General features: G+C 45.6%; 1 pseudogene; it reads left to right on the top strand.

Annotated features, from left to right (window-relative positions):
- The first annotated feature begins 1,585 nt into the window (after positions 1–1,585).
- LOC140478450 (GPI-linked NAD(P)(+)--arginine ADP-ribosyltransferase 1-like) lies at positions 1,586–5,065 on the top strand (annotated as a pseudogene).
- Positions 5,066–5,391: the final 326 nt, after the last annotated feature.

Below are 5,391 nucleotides of genomic sequence, written 5' to 3' on the forward strand. Positions count from 1 at the left end.
TTATCGAGGTTTGTAAAATGATGAGGCATATCGATAAGGGGAATAGCAAAGCTCTTTTCACTCGGGTGGGTGAGTTCAAAATGAGGGGCATTTTTTAAAGATTAGAGGAGAAAGATTTAAAAAGGACATGAGGGGCAACTTTCTTACACAGAGAGTGGTTATTGTGTGGAGTGAACTGCCAGAGGACGTGGTGAATGTGGGTACAGTTGGACAGGTAGATGAATAGGAAATGTTTAGAGGGATATGGGCCAAGGGCAAACACATAGGACCAGTTTCGTTTGGGAATATGGTTAGCATGGAAGGCTGTATGACCCTATGACACTGTAGGTACTGAGGAACTATTTTATAAACAATCTGGCAAATCTTTAGCCCACAGACCGAATCAATCCATATCCCTTCACAGCCTCCTCATATCCTCCTCGGTATCTAGGTCCCCAGCTTCTTTTGTGCAAAGGAGTAAACTGCACAATCAGTCACATCATCCAAGTCATTCCTGTTGGTAGTAATAGTGATGTGTTCAAACAAACCTGAGCCAGCAGCAGACAGAGACATGAACTTTATATTTAGATTAGATTATATTACAGTGTGGAAACAGGCCCTTCGGCCCAATAAGTCCACACCGACCCGCCGAAGCGCAACCCACTCATACCCCTACATTTACCCCTTACCTAACACTACGGGCAATTTAGAATGTCCAATTCACCTTACCTACACAGCTTTGGACTGTGGGAGGAATTACAAGATTTCAGTGTAAAAGATAATTTGTTTATGAAATTTTGGGAGATTGAAGGGAGGAACAGAAAAAGACAAAAGGAGAAATTAAGAGAGAGAAAAAAATCAAAGACAAACACAGAGACCTTGGAGCGCAGGTTCATAGCTCCTTGAAAGTGACGTCGCAGGTAGATAGGATAGTGAAGAAGGCGTTTGGTATGCTTTCCTTTATTGGTCAGAGTATTGAGTACAGGAGTTGGGAGGTCATGTTGCAGCTGTACAGGACACTAGTTAGGCCACTGTTGGAATATTGTTTGCAGTTCTGATCTTCCTCTTGGAAAGATGTTGTGAAATTTGAAAAGGTTCAGAAAAGATTTACAAGGATGTTGCCAGGGTTGGAGGATCTGAACTCCAATTTGGGAGATGTTGAATAGGCTGGGGCTATTTTGCGTGAAGCGTCGGAGGCTGAGGAGTGACCTTATAGAGGTTTATAAAATCATGAGCAGCATGAATAGGGTAAGTAGACAAGGTCTTTTCCCTGGGGTGGGGGAATCCAGAACTAGAGGGCATAGGTTTAGGGTGAGAGGGAAAAGGTATAAAAGACACCTTAGGGGCAACTTTTTCACGCAGAGGGTGAGACTTGTAAGGAATGAGCTGCCAGAGGAAGTGGTGGAGGTGGGTATACTTACAATATTTAAAAGGCATCTGGATGGGTCTATGAATAGGAAGGGTTCAGAGGGATATGGGCCAAGTGCTGGCAATTGAGATGCGATTAAGTTATGATATCTGGTCGGCATGGATGAGTTGGACCGTGCTGTACATCTCTATGACTCTATGAATCCATCACCAATTGTCAGTGAGAGTAATTGATACTATGAATGAGAATGAGATTAGAAAGACAGGTATGAAGACAAAGCATCAGTAAGAAATGGTATGTGAAAGGGAGAGAAAGAACATTCCAATTGAAGATATTACTTTCTGGTTTCACACATTTCTTTACAACATAAGAAAAAACATCTTTTCAAAATACAGGAACCTGTTTCCTGATAACAAAATGCTCTCAGTGTCAATGGTTTCAGTTTCGAAATCACTCAGTCCACACATTGACAGTACAGTCACACTCAATACAACTCTGTGAAAATAAGAACACTCCTGAAGTAACACAGCTCAGAGACAGAAGTCAGCTCACCTTGATGGATAAAGAAGGGAAGAGACGAGCAATGAGCTATTTGTTTCTTTCTCTGCTGACCACCCTCTGGTTTCATTGTAAGTATTTGTAACATTGGCTCAGGCAATCAGGAGATTCCTCTCCGTCTTTAATGCTCTGAGTTTGTTTGTTCTCAAATCTGCTTGCTGTTCAAACCCACCACAGCCGATCCCAGCCTGTCTCTCATTGTAACTCACACTCGTTCATGATGAAAGTGCTTTAAGCACCTTGTGCTTTAAGCACCTCCACAACAGACAGGGATCATCTCATCAATGGGATTTTGGAACAAGCCCTGAGTTGCCCAAATTTCGGCACAATACTCTCTGCCTGAATATCAACCAGGAGAAAGGGAGGACTGTAGATGCTGGAGATCAGAGTCAAGAACGTATGTTGGAAATGCACAGCAGGTCAGGCAGCATCCGAGGAGTAGGAGAGTCGATCTTTCAGACGGGTTCCTTCATCGGGGACGAAGGGCTTAGGCTCGAAACGTCCATTCTCCTGCTACTCGCATGCTGCCTGACCTGGTGTGGTTTTCCAGCATACACTCTTGACTCTTCCTGAATATCAGCTTCCTGTTTGTTCTGGAAAAGGGTCTCTGGACCCCAACATATTAACTCTGCTTTTCCTCCATATATGCTGCCAAACCTGCTGAGATTCTCCAGCAATATCTAGTTTAGCCCTTGATTCTCATCACAGTCAATCTCACCAGTGCCTAAAATCTTAATGTACTTGGAATGTATTTGGAAGCGAGTGCTGTACATCTCTATGACTCTAAGCAGTTGGAAAAGTGTTTGGACCCATCTCCAAGCTGGCTGAGACTTGAACCGTCTGTCTCCAGGGTGAGGAACACTCCCTGTGCACCTCGTTGTCTGTTGCTTTCCACTCCACGTCAAGTTCTTGAACGACATGAGCTGGGTCATAGTCTGGTCCCTGGGGAATTGAGCACCGTGCTCCAGGCTTTCTCATGATATCTTGGCTGACCCGGCAGTCTGGGATGGATTGCGGGGGCTGAGCTGGGAAAGGGATAGCCAGTGTGTTCCCTCAGATGGGACATTCCTGAACAATTGGAGCAAGAATTCATCATTGAATCCGTGAGAGAGAATTTACCTGTGACCAAAGGTGTTGGTGATCTGAGTGTGTCCTTCACTTCACTCCCTGCAGTCTCTCCACCTCCTGGAACCCTCCCCCATTCCCCCCACCCCCATTATTCCCACCCCCCCCCGTCCCCTTTTACACCAAAACATAATCCTGCTCCGTTGTAATTATGTTGGAAGACCCAGCCTTCACTATCACATTGAAATACCCAGGATTTGTAAGGGGCTCACTATGGTCAAAACTGAGAGGATATTTTCCATCATGGCAGAATCTAGGACCTGAGGGCAAAGACTCCGAATTAACGGGAGAGGATTTAAGGCTGAGATGAAGAGGAATTTCTTCTCTCAGACGGTGTACCCGTGCAGTAGGCATGAGGAGCCGAACAGCCTGGGACTGTTCCTATTTCTTACAGTCTTCTCTGCTCCACAAAGAAAAACCTAAGCTTATCCAGTCTCTCTCCATCGCTGCGATTCTCCATCTAATGGGAGCGTCCCAGGGAATCTCCTCTGCACACCCTCCAGTGCAATGCCCATCCTTCCTACAGCGTGGGGATCAGAAACATACAGTTCCAACATCCCCTCCCTGCTCTTATCGCCTGCACCACGACTTTGAAAAGCAAGTGTGTAATGTGTCTTCTTAATGACCGTATTGAACCCGTCAATCAATAGCTTTATGGAAAGGACAGGAAAGTGGACCTCAGGAATGTCAGATCAGCCGTGATCCTATTGAATGGCAGAGCGCGGTTCTGTCCCTTATGGTCTTTCTACTCCCTATGGAAATTAATTCCACCTCCCATTCCTATTTCATTCCACAGCTCAGGGTCTTGGGAATGTTATCCAGTTGGACATGGTAAACAGTTCTGCAGCTTACATCTTTAGCTGGAACAATGAATCCGATCAGCTGGCCATCAGCCGTATCCCGAAGGAAGCACGGGAACATGGCTTTGAGGATGTTTGGACCAACGCAGTGAAGAGAATGAACTGCATTGTTCCCAGTGGGCTCACAAAGGAGCTCATGGTCGCACTTTATGCTTACACAGCAGATTATCCCAAACATAATCCCTTCTACAGATGATTCAATGAAGCAGTCAGGCAGTATGGAACCAATGAAACCATCGATGACAAGAGGTTTGTGTATAAAAGTTATCATTACCTGCTGGCCACTGCCCTGGAGAAATTGGCAACACATTTTCCTGCAGAGTTCGAGTGGGTTTATCGAGGGATCAGAAAGTTGGCGAAGGGCATTGAGGGGTCAAGGATGCGATTTGGCTCCTACACCTCTTCTTCACTGGATGAAGGTGTTGCCCTGGACTTCATTGACAACAACACAAAGTGGAACACCATGTTCTTCATCAGCTCCCGATATGGGGTCCGAATCGAAAAGTACTCATGTTTCTCTGAAGAGAAGGAGGTCCTGATCCCACCCTATGAGGTGTTCCAAGTGGGAAGGATCACTTCCCGGAAGTATGGCAACTATATTCCTCTGACGGGGGTGGATAAACAGGGGATCCAGGTGAAACTGGAGATCGGGGATAATGGGAAGCTGGTGGTGGTGCCCAATGAGGGGACAGCAAACTCAGCCCTGGGCGGATTGTGGATTCTGATAGCAGCAGCTTGTATCGTAATGTAAAGTTTCACTCCATTCACTCTCTCCGTTCCTTCACCCCACTCCCACCCTCGTTCCCAGCTCGGTCTAAGGTTTGGCTCTCTCCCTGCCCATCGCTGAAAGGTGATGTAAAATATGAACCTCAAGACTCCAGCTTACCTTGAACATTTCTGTCCATCCCATTCCCAGCCTCTTCTCTCCACAACATTTCAGAATTTCTGTCTTTGTCTGTCTTATCCCAGAGTAAATAGCCTCACACTTCCTCACATCATACCACATCCACCAGGTTCCTTGGGCAGTCTACATCCTCTTGTTGAGCTGATAAGCCGAAATCTGCCCATATATTTTATGGTCTCATGGTGTCTTGAAGTTCCTTTTGATCTTCCTCATATCTTATGTCCCTATATCTGGAAATGTTACAATTGGGCCCCACTTTTGAATCATTGATATGGATTGGGAAGAGTTGGGGACTTCGCACTGACCCTTGTGGTGCCATTACATTTTTTAAATTCTTGATGTCACAAGGAATTAAGGGCTACAGAGAGAATGCGGGAAAGTGGAGTTGAAATGCCCAGTCATGATTGAATGACGGAGTGGACTCGATGGGCCGAATGGCCTTACTTCCACTCCTATGTCTTATGGTCTTATGGTCTTTACTAACATGTGGGGGACCTTGGAAAAACTCTCCACTTGTCTGATAAACGCGATTTCCCTTTTCCAATTCCATGTTGACACTTTCTAACTTCCTCAGTTCTTACACCCTTCATGAAGAT

Source organism: Chiloscyllium punctatum, chromosome 6 (genome assembly GCF_047496795.1).
Source record: "Chiloscyllium punctatum isolate Juve2018m chromosome 6, sChiPun1.3, whole genome shotgun sequence".
Lineage (NCBI taxonomy): Eukaryota > Metazoa > Chordata > Chondrichthyes > Orectolobiformes > Hemiscylliidae > Chiloscyllium > Chiloscyllium punctatum.